Source organism: Pinus tabuliformis, chromosome 9 (genome assembly GCF_031772625.1).
Source record: "Pinus tabuliformis cultivar Carrire ecotype Pingquan chromosome 9, CPIR1, whole genome shotgun sequence".
NCBI classification, from domain to species: Eukaryota; Viridiplantae; Streptophyta; class Pinopsida; order Pinales; family Pinaceae; genus Pinus; species Pinus tabuliformis.
This window is the reverse complement of record NC_142307.1, coordinates 1,888,818,841-1,888,834,248: the sequence shown is the minus strand read 5'-3', so window position 1 is coordinate 1,888,834,248 and position 15,408 is coordinate 1,888,818,841. Positions and strand designations below refer to the sequence as shown.

General features: G+C 39.8%; 1 pseudogene; it reads right to left on the bottom strand.

Moving 5' to 3' along the window:
* LOC149156476 (vacuolar iron transporter homolog 3 pseudogene) overlaps nt 1-11,183 on the bottom strand; it is a 53,240-nt pseudogene extending 42,057 nt beyond the window's left edge.
* Between the last annotated feature and the right edge of the window lie 4,225 nt (nt 11,184-15,408).

Below are 15,408 nucleotides of genomic sequence, written 5' to 3'. Positions count from 1 at the left end.
TGCATTCTTATATGTTTGATTACATGTGTCATTCTTGTAGGTTGGTTACAAGTATTGATCGCTTATGTTCGACTACATATGTTCATGGATATGTGTAGTTGATTATGCATAGCTTATGCATGTTGATGGTTGCATGTGGAAATGCGTACAGTGGAGTAATGGTTGTGGTCATGCATGAGGTGATGGCTTGTGAATTTGATATGGCCATGCATTGATGACTGGACTCTAGCTAAAATGATGTGTGTATGGTTTGGTACTCATGCGTTATATGTCTAGATGTAGTTGTTATGCATGTAGGGTATTGGTTACAATTATGCATGAATATTAGGTCACACATTCCTTGTGAAGTCATGGTATGCAATTTAGGTCATCATGGTGGTATTGGTATGTTATGATGCTAATGTGTTGAATGAGGTAAAGAAGGAGATGTAGATCATCAAGTGAAGTTCCAACATTGGACCTTGATGCAAGAGAATGCTGTCATACAGGTTTGTATGTTGGACATGCAGGTATTTAGGTTAAGGATTTTTTATATGCATTAGGGTTATATACATTAGGTTTATGTACATGTCTTTTGATGTTATGGTTATGTACATGATAGATTCTAGTAGATTAGTGTAGTCATATGCACATGTGTCGGATAGTCATGAATGATGGTAACCTGTGGTTATATCAATTGCTATTGTTGTTTTATGTTAGACAAATTGATGATTAAGTTATGTCTTGTTGATGAGCATGATTTATAGCTTATTGTTGTTATATGCTATTAACTTGATGATTATGGTTATTTCATGGAGATCTTGATGTTGTAATTTGGATTGGTCATATGCATGATTGTTATGTTCATTCCATTGAAGATATTGATGTTATATGTATTGTGTTAACATGGTTTGACCTATGCATATGGTTATGGTTACAATATGCAGGTGTGCGGCGACATATTTGTGATATGATGTTGTACTAATATGGATTGACTTTGTATATGTGATTGATATGCATGAATGACCAATGTTTATGAGCTTGTGGTGTGAACATGTTAGTTATTTACTATTATGGATATCATGATTTATGTTTGAGTTGATATGTTGTGAAGTTGTATCATTCTAACCTAGATTGATTGTGCAGACAGGATAGCCTCCCCTGAGATACATTAAGGTACAAGTTTTCTTATGGCATATATGTGGTGCTTAACTATTTGATCAAATCATCTAGTTAATTTAGTTAACATGGTATGTATGAAAGTTTGTTGAATGTTTGATTTATTGCGTAATATGAGTATGTGTTCAAATGACCTGGTTTTAAGATAATTGTACTAACATATGTGTTAAGACAATTGGTATGTACTTGAATGTAGTTGAAATTTGTAGCATTTTTTCTAAGAACTATGAGTTGACTATGGATTATGACATGATTGTTAGTCTTGGTAAAGGTTTATTTCAAATTGATAGATATGATTGTTTTGATATTTGGAAAATGTGGTTGACATGTGTCAGAAGTTGCAAGAAATGTGCTTGGTATTAGCGTGACAAGGTAATAGTTGATGTGTTTATATGACTAAAAGTTGGGTGATGCGACATTCCATAGTAAGTTGTGATTGCAGCAAGGCAAAAGTTAAAAAGAATGAGTGCTTTTCCTACAGGAAATATACTTAACCTTGATCTTGTCTGGCATTATATGGATACATGCTATATTCATGAATATGTACTTGACCGGTATATTAGCTAGTATTTAGTTATAGGTGGATCTATCAAAGGATTGGAGTCCCTTGAGAGATGGAGTGGATGTGTTCATTTGCAATCAACACGTTTGGCACAACAAGATGAGGTAGCTAGTGTATTGTTATGTTTCTTTATGCACTAACAGTTATGTGTTAATGACATCATGATCCAGGGAGTTCATGGAAAGATAGGCTTCCATGAAATATCGAAGAAAGCTTAGGTCAAGATTTCCTTGGGAACCAAGGGGATTGAGTCATGGTGTCTCTTGTTAGTCTTGTGTTTTTGGTCTTTTGCGATTGTTGTGCCCGATTTTCAATTTTGATTGTGTCTGGTGCATAGCTATGCCACTTTGTTGTGATTTTGTATTTCTTTTCGTTTTCATGGTCTTCTTGTTGTTGTCTTCATTATTACCTTTTATTGTTTTGAGTCTTGGGAATTGGTTGGGAAAGAGGAAAGTTGATGGAGCTCAATGAGATTTGTATGGTACCCAACATGAAATGAAGCTCGATGTATGAGTAAGCACAACGGAAGGTAAGACTATGACATTCGTTTGGATTGGATGGGTCGATTTTGGTAAATGGATGGTGGTAGTACAGACATGAGAAGGGTAACCAAAAAAGGTAAAGTAAATGGACCTAAGGTGTTGGATGGTTTGACGAAGTTCAAAACAGTGGTTCTCAATGTTGTGCATGTTGTGCACAAATAAGGAAGTTCTCTTAACTTATACCTTATGTTATCTGGTAATTATGTTATGATCATCATGATGTTGATGTTTATATATGTATGTATGTATGTCATGTCTAACAGGGTCATCATGGATCATTATTATTTAATGCTAATATATATATATATATGTGTGTGTGTGTGTGTGTATGTAAGTTTTTGTCTCACAGATCATCAAGAATTGTTCTTGTGGCGGAATGATTACTTATGAAAACGAAGGGCATGAAGAAGTTCTTGGCTATGAGGAATCAAGTGGGAAGAGTAGTCATGACAAATATATGAGGTCAGTCTCATGTGAATATGAATTTATATTGTATGCGTCAATTATGCCTATTCTTATGTTATGGATAGGTTATATCGAGGGATACATCAGGAAAATGAAAGCAGTGTAGTTTGCGGCATGCGATGATAAGCATGGATAAGACACTGAAAGCTAGGTTTCTTGGTAAGGACAATGTGGTTTTGGATGTGTGGTACTACTGCTGTGATGTGTGCACATTTGGTGGTGTGTATATATAGTTTGTGTACATGTTGTTTATGCAGTGTTATGTACAAGATAGTACATATAATGTTGTGTGAATATTGCATATGGTGTTGTGCACATTATTGGATATGTAGTTCTATGTACAGATGATGCTATGTACATGTTGGATATGAAGCGCTATGTATAGGTGGTGTTGCATGCATGTTGTACATGTGGTGCTATGTACATATGGTGTCGTGTGTATGATTTTACAGGTGGTATTGTGTACATGTGGTGCTATGTACATGTTTTACAAGTGGCACTGTGTGTAGGTGGTGCTATGTACATGTCATGATGCATGTGGCGCTATGTAGATGTGGTGTTGTTACCTATTGTTCTTGTGGTACTGTGTATATGTGATATTGTGTACACATTGTACAGTGGTGCAGTGTACATGAGGCGTTGTGTGCATGTTGTGTAGGCGGTGTTGTGTACATCTGTCGTTGTGCATGTGGTTCTTTGTACATGTGGTACTAGTGTACATGTGGGATTGAGTGCATGTCGTAAATTTTGTGTTGCGAGCATGGAGTACTATGTATGTGCATTGTGTAGTCATGGTATCGTGACATATTCATTCATTTTGTTGCACTCTATATACGTATTGTGTTGTGTTGTACAGCGGGTGTAAGTGTATGTGTTGTATGTTAGGTGTAGCTGCATGTATTGCATGGTGTTGTATGTAGTGTGTGATTGTATGTGTGTGATGCACACCATGCGTACAAGTACATGGTTGAGGAGAAGACACTGGGTGATTTTCGGGTGTGCCACTGGTCCGAAGTGTGTACCAAATAAAGTCAAAGATAGAAGCTAAGGATTGATGAAAGTATAAGTATCAACATTTTATTTCAGTTTTAGTATGCATGTGATTTATGATTATGGTACATGATGATTACATGTGATCTAAGATTCTAGTTTATTATGGTTGCATGTGATTTTTGATGTTGATATATGATGGCTGTGTTTTGAGCTAACTAAATGTTATATGTTTATACATGATGCTTTAATCAAACAGTTAGCTTGACTTGTTGTGACAGGAAGTAAATAGGATTGCAAGTGTACCTTATTGACGAGCTACCAATGAGGTATGATTTGAGGATATTTCAATTTATTTTAAATATAATGGAAGTTATGTGCTTGGAACAAAAATGCATGAAATGCCCGTTGGGTGGTTGAAATCGACTGTAAGTATTGGCAACAGTAACAAAAGAAATTAAAATAGGTAGTAGTACATTGGTAAAGCATTTAGGAGTAGGGCCATTATGGGACACTAGTACCCAATAGTGTCAACTGATTTCCATGAGCATGTTATGACCGGTATGATGGTTTTGAGGTATGGATATGCCTTGGTTTTTGTATCTTCCGATGTGAGGAAGCCTTGTGAAGGGATGGAATGACCGGGATGGAGGTGCCAATGGAACTTGGAAGGTGAGTGATTGCACGAAAGGGATTGACCAGATTGCCCAAGGGACTGCATAGCAGAGAAGGGAAGGTGGGGGATGGATTTTTTTTGGTCATTAATAAGACCAGATGGAATCAGATACACATTGGGATTTTTCCCTAGAACAATGAGTTGATAACTGTTCACTTAGAGGAAAAGTGGCACAAGATTATAGCGCTAGAGATTGGATGTATATTGGACGTTGAAGTGGATTTTGAACTTCCTGGGAAGGAAGTGAATCCTTGTACTCCTTTTGAGGGTAGAGGTATGAACCTCCATGATCCCTTGTTGATTGATACGGGCATCATGTCCTTTATTTGTTGTTTATGAAATGTGCATATGTGTATATGTGGTTATTGTAAATACCATAATGAGCTATGTTATAAATATCTAGTATTCAGTATGTTGTGATGTTGTCATGATTTTTCTTTTGAGAAGTTATTTCATTGTAAATATTGCATTGAGCTATGTTATAAAGCTCCATGAGAAGTATGTCTTCTTCCTGTAGATTTCTGAGGTATATGTGTGATTGAACACCGAGGATGGTCTCCCCCAAGGGGGAGGTTTCTGTAACAACCCTCGTAAAAATTCCATGTAATAAAAGTAAATAAAGGAAAAAATAATAACCACGGTTGATGGGACACTTATTCAAAGCTGAATGTTAGGCAGGAGATCCTGGTGTGGGTGTTCATTTGGTTGTTTATGGCTAAGGAAATTGGCAAAGGCAATGTCTAAGGCTTTGGAAAGGAAAAATGGACATTTTGGCACATTTTATTTATGAAAATATGGAAATTAAGAGAAAAGGAAGATGAAATGTCAGAGGGTGCATGTCAGGAGGAAAATGAAGGAAAATAATGGAAATTGAAGAAAATAGAGGCATCATTGATAAAAAGTTTTATCAAGATTAGTGGGTAGGCTTGGTTAGTGGAACCTTTTGTCAGTTTAGCTTTGGAGCTCTCTCAATATTATCTCTCTCTCTCTCTCACTCCTGGAAAATTATATTTTCTTGGAGAAATTTGGCATTAGAGCAAGAAAGGAAAATAGGGAAAGAGGAAGCAAAGATCAAGCAGGGAAAGGCAGGATCAAGTAGCTATAATAGGCTTCATTGTAGGTATCGACTTGCATGTGTATTTTCCTTGCTAGATTTGGCATGCATGGAATTTCATGTGTCTCTTTTCTATCATGGCATGGGTTTTGCTAGGTGTAACCATGTTTTCAGCCTAGCCTTGCCATTTTTGGATAGCCATGGTGTGATGGGGTTCTCATGTTTTGGTTGAGTAGGATTGCTAGATGGATTCAAAGCTGAGTGGGATGGATCTCTGAAATGATAGAACACATGACATATTTACCCTTGAGCCAGATTGTGGGTTGTAGTAAATCCAAATTTTGTATTGCCTCAGATGGCTTAAGAATCCTTGCCAGTGAATGGCACAATACACTGTAAATCCAAGAGGTGGATTGCTCTTTGTTGGGCCTAGTAATCTTGGGTTTGGGATATGTTATAAATCTTGGTGATTGGGTCTTGGTTTAGGGCCTAGTGATCCAGGTTTGGATTGCAGTAAAGCCCGAGAGACTAGGAAACAAGAAAGTTCCTCACAGTGTAGGTGGAGAAAGCCGGTGGAATCCATGCATGTTTGGCCTAATGATTGGGTGGATATCACGGTAAAGCTTGCTATGATGTCTTCATCGTGTTGGCCTAGTGATCCTGGATGGATTTCTGTAAAGCCTAGTTTCTATTGATGAGGGTGAGGTGGTTTAGCCTGGGTATGCCTTGGTTGGTTCTTTTGGCATGAGTCCCACATTCATGCTTGGAATATGGCATGGGGGTGAATAGATGAAGAGAGATTTGGCTCAACCATTCTATTGTCAGGTGGAACATGGTTGTCCCATCTCTAGTTGGTTGATTGCATTCATTAATGATAAATTCATTCCCTTGATTTTCATGTGTAAATGTATTGATGTATATGTGGATTTTGATGGCTGATATGCTTATGGTATTTATGTTCCTATTATGTTGGTTATATGTATATTTTGTGACAGTATCTATGTATGGCTCTCAACATGTTTTTACATTTACATGAATGGATAGTGTATCTATTTCCTAATAGATGATAATGCAGCAAATGACATGAGGGAACCGTGGTTCATAGATTTTCTCAAATAAGTATGAGATCCCTACACTTAATTTTGTTGTTTACACATGTAGGTTACATGTTGATGATATGTTTAACGAAATGCCCGACATGGCTAGTAGGGGTTTACTTATAGTCTTGTTCAGCTTCTTGATTTTGCATCTTTTTTTCCTTGTATTTTTAGATATTTCAAATTATCACTCCATTTTGGATAGTGGCCTAGGCTCTGGGCCTGAAAAAAGTTGCTTAAATCCCGGGGTCACTGGCGCAAAACTGGAAATTTTGGTCTCTATTCACTGGAAGGCAGGCCTGTGAGAGCGACTTTGGGTTGTTGGTCACTCCCTTGCCAATAGCATGAGAGAGACTATGGGAAAAGAGATTCAAAAAAGTAGTGGGACCGAGGGACACGTTGTCTAGGTGGCTGACTTGTCTCTTAAGGGTTTTGTTGATGATGTTGGATGAATCTGTGTAATGTTCTGTCGATTCCACTTCCTTTAGATCACATAGGGGGATCAAATATGATCATAGTGGCCTATCATCTCATGTTTACCCCTGTTGGCATGGTTACTTGGGTGGATGTGGGAGGGGGGTTTACAGAAAAGTGTTGCACTTAGTCTCATAATTTTAATATATCATGTTGCATTTATTCCTCTTCTTCATGTGTCATAGTAGAGATTTCAGGTTTCTTACTAGGCGTTTCCATTTTCTTTCTTTAGGGCATCAATTAATGATAATTATGCTTCAATATTCCCTTTGAATCAGTTCAAACTAATTTTTCAAACAAAACTTATGCAAATTTTAAAAACTACACACATTTTTTTTCGCTTTGTAGGAGCTCAATATTTAATCTATTGTATGTCTATAATTTCGAATCTCCAAGTTTTAAAAAATTTTCCTATGGTATCCCTCCGAGTTGTCTTTCTAACGACACAAGTCAAACCAATATGGATTCTTCAGGAAAGCGTTATGCCCGATCTCCCACGATAACCTAATTGTAGACTCGTTCAGTAGAGCGAACTTGTATGGAGTGCCACGTGTCATTGTTTTGACCTTGAATTCTAAAATTGCTACACGACAAACTAAAGTCCTTGAAATTTCAGAAATGTTTTATAGAATTCAAATCTAATACATGAAATGAAAGTTATGATGCTTTTCCCTAGGTCATCTATTTGAGACAGAATTTTGGATCCTGCAAAAACCCTAACTTCCTCGAATCATATCTCTAAAAATATAACGCACCAAGATCTGAAATTTGTACACGAAGTTCACCAAGATTTCAGCTACACGTGGTAGAAATTTAAGCTTCTGAAGCATTGTAGAAAAAACATTATAGCAAAAATTCCAAGATGTCCTGCTTGAAGAAGCAAAACCCTAGAATCCCAAGCTCTGATACTAAATGTTATGCGACGAGCTCACAAAATAGAATAAGAGATAGATCAAGGACTTCAAAATTAACTTCTTCAAGGGAGAAACCTCTTTTACATTACATAAATAAATAATTATTAGATGATTCAAATGACAAAACCTCCTCTCTGTATAAAGTCTAGAGGTAAAAATATAATCATAGTCGACATAACAACTATAATGTAAAGGCACCAAAAATAAAATTGGTGGGCTTATATGGGGAAGAATAATAACAATATGGGGACTACATGGGCTCAAAAATAATAATAATGGGGATACAATGACAATAACAATGAGGGAATACACTAGTATTATAGGGAACTAACATATACCCCAAGAAGACTGTACACCCCCCCGTGTGGAGGGGTGTACATTATTCCTAAGTTATACATATGGCTAAAACAAATAACTCTGAATTAGGAAGTTAATCAGGCTCCACACCCAACAACCTTGCACTTCGAGACTAATTATATCAACTCCACCGTTCCTTCATTTGCTGGACATTGAGTCGACTGTGGACCTGCTTGTTTCTCATCTTCATCATCATTCTTGAAGACCAATTGAAACTGAGAAAAATCTCAGTTTTTCCCTAGTTCCAACTTTTGTTAACATATATGCAGGATTTTGGCTAGTGTGTATCTTTTCAAGCTTCAACTGTCCATCTTCCAACATTGGTTGTATGAAATGGTACTTGAGCTGTATATGTTTATTCTTTGACTAAAATGTTGATTTCTTTGTAATATGAATGGAAATCTGACTATCAATGTATAAACTTCCCATCTCTTGCTTCTTACCCAATTCATCCATAAACCTTTGTAACCAAATAATTTCTTTACTAACCCCTGTAGCAGCAACATACTCTGCTTCTGTTGTTGAAAGTGCAACAACACTCTGTATTTTGGAAACCTACGAAAAATTGCTCCACCTAAAGTAAACACATACCATGTGGTTCTCCTCATGTTATCTCTATCACCTACCATAGCTATATCAACATATCCCTGTAAAGCAATGTTTGAGCCACCAAATCATAATGCATGATTTTGTGGTACCTCTCAAATACCTAAGAATCCACTTCATTGCCATCCAATGTTCTTTTCCAGGATTTTTCATGTACTCGCTTACAACTCCCACTACATGTGTAATATCATACCTTGTGCAAACCATTGCATACATTAAGCTTCCAACTACTGGTGCATATGGAATTTTAGACATATAATCCATCTCTTCCTGATTCTTGGAAACATCTCCTTACTTATTTTGAAATGGATAGCCAAAGGTGTACTAATTGGTATTTCATTCTGCATATTAAATCTTTCCAACACATTTCCTATGTACTCACTCTGAGATGCTAATTTATGATTTTTCTTGTCTCTATTTATTCTCATACCAAGGATTTGTTTTGCAACACCCAAATCCTTCATTGTAAATGAATTTGCCATTTTTTTCTTGAGCACATTTGTTTCCTGCATGTTAGACCCTGCAACATGCATGTCATATACATACAATAATAATATAATATAGCTTCCATCATTTTTCCTTTTGAGATAAACATAATGAACAGAGTGACATCTAGTATAACCTTGTTCAGATATAAACCTCTCAAATTTTAGATACCACTACCTTGGATCCTATTTTAGACCATACAAGCTCTTCCTCAACCTACACGCTAGTTTTTCATTCATTTTTACCTCATACCCTTGTGGATGTTGCATATAGATCTCTTCCTCCAAATCCCCATGGAGAAAGGCCGTCTTTACATCTAACTTCTAAAGATGCAAATATTCTACTGCTACTAGACTTAATATAGTTCTAATTGAAGTCATTTTAACAATAGTAGAAAATATTTCATCAAAATCTATACCTTTTGTTGGCTTGATGGGCCTTGACCTAGGTTCAACGTTAGGCATCCAAGCAAATCCCTACACTACTGGCCCTTTCGGCATCAACCCACAGAGCGCAGACTGAAATCTCACCCTAAGCAATATGGGGGGATACAAGAACCAATTTTCGGCACCCTGAGATGGTTGTGATGCTGGTTACTTGCGCTAACCTTCCTTCACACAGATCAATAAGCCCTTTAGGGCTTATCAAAGTACTTCTCTTATTCATCCTCAACGCCTCCATGAAGGTCTCCAGTCGTCCTTCGCGGGCCCTAAATAGATAGATCAGACATTTTTGCAACGTTATAACTACTCTTAGTTCTATATCTACCTAGATTCTCTTATGTATTGGTTACTTTAACATGCACTTAGGATTATCTTCTCTTAAACATATATCTCTACTTGCGGTCATATAAAACAAAGAAACAAATAGATTCGTGCATCAGAGTAGCATTAAAACATAAACCTAGTATTCAACATAACATAATCGCATGCAATGAAATGAAATAAAATACACAGGTAATTTCAAAATATTCCTCTTTATTATTGATTCAAATATCCAGTACAGACTCTGACTACCCTACGTACACAGCTGCTAGGGTCCGCGCACTCAGCTATAGACTTCTACCTTAGGCCTCTGCACACTCAGCTGTAGAGCCTTTTCCTACGCTAAGACTCTTCTCTCTTAGCTCTCACAGACCCATATATAAAACATAACAAGACTCAACTGAATTGAATAAGACTATCTTATACTCCTCTAAGACCTCCTTTTTATACAATCCCATGGTCCGTGGACCATGGGTAGATCTCTAAATCAGACATGATTTTACAAAAAAGAAGGGCGAAAACCCTTTATTGACTCTTGACATATTTGCGCTCTGCGACCACAAAATTCGGAGACTTTACATTCATTTACACAAAACTTGGGTCTTTAGCCCCAAAACTTGTTCTTTTAACACCAAAATTGACCCCAGGGGACCCGTTCCCAATAGGGCCCCAACACAAATCTGGTGACTCACCCTCGAGTCACTCTGCTGGTGTGGAGATCTTGTCGTGAAGACCTCCCAACTCCACCTGTACAACTGCAACTTCGGCGGTGCACTATGTTGTCACCTTCTTAATCTGTTTAATCAGCTGCTCTGTCGCTGGTCCTACGCAATCTGTCTATACCTTCTGCTGCGTTCCCTCTAGACTAGCTAGTTTTCCTTCTATGGTGGCTATGGGTGCATAGGCTTCATCAGGCCAAGGCCCTATTCTAGCCTTGAGGATGCTCTCTTTGTGTTGCATTGCATCCACCTGCTCCTTGACCATGTTTTCTTCATGCGGTTTTTCTAGCCTCTGCGTAAGGGTGACAGTGCGCGCCATCACTTTGAATTAATCATATCTCTGCTGCAGCTCCCGGGCCTTATTTCCAACCTTTGCAAGGTGGGATCCTCCTGCAAAATGGTAACCACTTTGAGCGCCTTCTCGAAGAGCATTGTGCACTCCTTCACTGTGCTATCTACAGTGGCTACTGCATCTCTGACAATGGCCTCACGCTGCTCCTTTACCTCTGGTGGAGTTGAGGGCTGGTCCCTCAACGCAAGTTCTGTGATCTTAAGGTTCAGATCCAACTGAACCTTTGCCAATTTTTTCCTTGCTTTGCGCACTTCGGTAGCGAGCTTCCAAATTCACACATCCACTAGCTCATCGTTGGGAATGTATAGCTCTAGGACAAATTTGCATGCTTCAGCCACTATCTTGGTCGTGTGCTCATTCTTCACAGTGATAGCCTTAAAGAGCTCGTTGGAAGAAGTCTTCTCGGTAAACATTTGGGTGTTGTTCACCTTCTGCTCAGTGATGACGTTCAATGCTCGTTGTTCCTAAGCCCAAAGTTCTGCGATCACACCATCATGTAGGGTGTTAAGGGCTTCTCTTAGAAGCACTAGAAAGTCTCGCTTGACCTTCTAGAGGGCACTAATAGTAGCTCGATCATCTACTGCTTCCATGGTTAGCGCTCAATCTAGCAACGTGATAAATGGCGGGTCCAAGGTGCAAACCATTTATGTTGCTTCAATTGTTCCAAGCGCCAAGCTCATTGACGCCACCCTACTTTGACCCACACTGGTCTGCACCTGTGACACCTGGATCTGCAGCTCGTGCAGACCTGTCTGAATGGCGTCCAAGGCCTGCTTCTGTTGCTACTCAAACTCTTGTAGCAGTTTCACGGTGGAATCCATCACCATATCACAAATGTCATACAGATCACCTTCTGTCAAGCTTATTGAGTTGAGGGAAGTCTTGCTAGCCTTGGACTTCTTCTGCGGCCCTACTTTCTCTGATTCCCTGTTGCATTTGATTCAGAATTGAGTAGTCTCTGGGTCCGCTCTTCCCTGCCCTGTCTGTTCCTCCTCCTCTTCTGTTTCCAGGGAAGGTGACTTATGACTCCTTTTAGAGTTGTGCTCCTCTTCTTCCTCTGTCTGTTTTTCGGCAGCGTGCTCTACCCTAGCTTTTTCCTCAGCCTCCTTCTTCCTCCTTTCTGCGAGTTGTTCCATCTTTCGCTTGGCATCTTACTTCTTTCACTGCACTGTAGAATTTATAGACCCAGCTGTTAAGTCTGAAGCAGTGCGCCAACCTGTCGGCTAGCGGTTAAGGAACTCTTTGATCATGTTGTCTGTGGCCAGGTAGGGAAGTTCATACCACTTTTGTTTAGGATCCTTCTGTGCACGCATGGAGACCGGGTGGAATTCTACCTTAAACTCCACATACTCTACCAGTTGATCATAAATGGTTGGCGACAACCATGGCTTGTGGTTGATGGCCATGTGGATATTCATCTCCATCAAGATCTAAAAGATCTTGTTGTCCTTGACCCTTTGGGGGTCCTTCATAGCCCAAAGCGAAGAGAACTTTGTTGCTTCCGACAGGTCCTGCATGATTGGAGGAAGCTGACTATCCTCTGGTAACTCCCATGCGAACAACACTATGGATAGTAGTAGCCATGCATAGTGAAATGATTTTCTGTGATCTTGTGCCTCTCTGCAGTTTGCAAGAAATTCACTGCAGAGGTAGCATGCCTAGTTGAACTGTAAGCCCTCTGTGCACTGGGCTGCTAAAGACACTACTAGTGCCGACACTTCATATGCGTGACACTTCTGCATAATCTTGCTTGCCAGGATATGAGGGGCTACCTTGATCACGGGGTTGGTTATGCTAGTGATGGAGTAATCGTGTGACTTCTTTGCGAGCTTAAACTTATCCTTCATTTCTTCAACGAGGTCGTGCTCACTTGCCTTTCATCCAAATGCCATGGCCATATTTTCTCCTATGTGTGGCAGTCGAGTGATCCTATGGATTAGCATGTTAGTGATCGGTATCACTTCCTCTAGCCACAAGCACCCATCGTGCACCAAGCACAGTAGTCGCTTGATTAATATCATGGTTATGGGTGTGCAGTTGTAATGCAGTACCCACAACATATTTAACAGACCATCCTTATCCAACCCTTTTACCCACTTTCTTGGCTCCAGCAACGTCACACCAGAGACTTTGTAGAAGACGTGGTGCATGAGTTGATCTATGGCTAAGTGAGGAAAGCACTTCGTATCAGCCAAATCCTAATCCTCCAATTTTAACAGCGGGATGTGCCCCAGGCGCAGTCCTTCAAAGGCGATTTTGTCCGACAACAAGGTTGTATGCAGAGTGACCTTGTTTTCATCAATGTCCTTCGGAACCTTTTTCTTGCCTCTGCGTGGAGGAATGTACTCGAGCAACTTAGTGATAGGGTCAAACCCCTCAACATTAACATCCTCCACCCCCATGTCAATGTCTTCCTCGTCCATAGGGATCTCCTCAACATCCTCTTCAGGTTCAAGGTCAATTAGCTTTCCCTTCTCCTGTATGGTGGGATTTTCCTTCTACGGGTGCCTTCTCGGTGATGCGCGCACTGGCTGTGACGCTTTTTGCTTGTCTTTCTTTGATTTTGGACCCCCTTGGGTCGGCGTAGTCCTCTCCGTGGGCATCCTCGGTGATTTAGGCACTTTGGTTGGTACTTCAACACTCTCAACCTCCAGGGAAACTTTCGCAGTTTCCATTGCTACCTTTGAGGCAGTTCCCTCAGCTGCCATTCCTTCCCCTGCACTCAAGGTTTCTGCAGTCGCTAACATAATAATGGAAAACAACTCCTGCGTCTCTTTTGGAAACTTATCAAATACTGAACTCACTATTAGAGCTTCAAATTTCTCACGGTTCATGTGCGCCTGAGAGCTCAACACCTCAATTCTCAAAATGCCAAGTGTTTTTCATTGGATAGCCACTTGTAAATTATAGGCATTTTTGAATTCAAATCAGACCGTTCCCCCCATATTTCTTTCATAAATGCTGGATTGGCAGCAAATTTTCATAGACCTTGCCCTTAAATTCTAACTTAAATGTTGTCCCCCCTGCTCCATTTGGTCGTTTTCCCACTGTCAAGTCATGAACAGTGACCATAACAGTCACTTTCTGGCTGCCCTTAGGTGAGGTAAGAGCGAGGCCACAAACCATTCGTGGTGCTGCCCATCAGTCAGATTCATGTTGGCTTCTCGAATCATACACTTCAATCTTTGATCTAAATCCTAGGGCATCTCTTAGGCTTCGTCATGATCTCCTTGAATCCCACAATTGATTGCACCTCAGAATTAGGTCTACTAAATTCCTTATTCAAAGCGGTCTCAATATCGGCCAATGCGGACGTCGAATTATCAGTGCAGCACTTAATGTACCAAGTTAGTGCGCAGTCCTACAAAGCACTAACCAATGTTGCTTTCTTCATTTGATCATCCGTGATACCTTGAGCTTCTCATATAGCCTTCGCGATGAACCAAAATTGGTCCGGATCTTCATTTCCTACACCCTTGAACATAGGTAGCTTCACAGAGTTATCCATGTTGAACAGTGGTGGAGGTGGCGGCGGTGCGGGTGAGGGGGTAAGCAGTGGAGGTGAGGGTGGAGGCACTGTGGTGGATGAGGTGAGGATGGAAGTGGTGTAGGTATTTGCGGGAATTCCTCTCTTATCAACTGAATAATGCTTAGCGGAGAAGCCTGTGTTGCTCCCTCGTTGTCACTCAGAGGAGGCTCAATCAGTGAGCTATATTCAAGGCCTTTTCTTCCTCCCTCCCTAAAATTCCTTCCACTTTGCGTAGCCCTAAACATCAAGGTAATTGCATAACCCACTTTTCACACATGAGCATCTTAATGCAAGTATTAAACTATTTCAAATACTTACCTCGCGACCCCTTGAAGAAGCAGTGCTCTGCTTTGCTGTAACTGACCGAAGTATCGACAGCAAATTTTATCACAAACCCTCCTATGATACGATCGATCAAAGCATCGACAGTGCACGCGATCTTATCTTCAGAGGCTTCTAATTTCCACACTAACTCCGGGGTCCAAACAATCAGATCGTCAAGCCTCCACCTCCCTTGGATGTCTGCCAACTTCGTGATCCACTCATCTAGTTCAACTAGGAAGGAACAAAAGAAGATTTCGTGTATCTCTGTGTACAGATATCTTTCCAACCACTATTCTTTCATTAATTGTGGATTCCTGTTTTCTTGTACCATGAATTCGT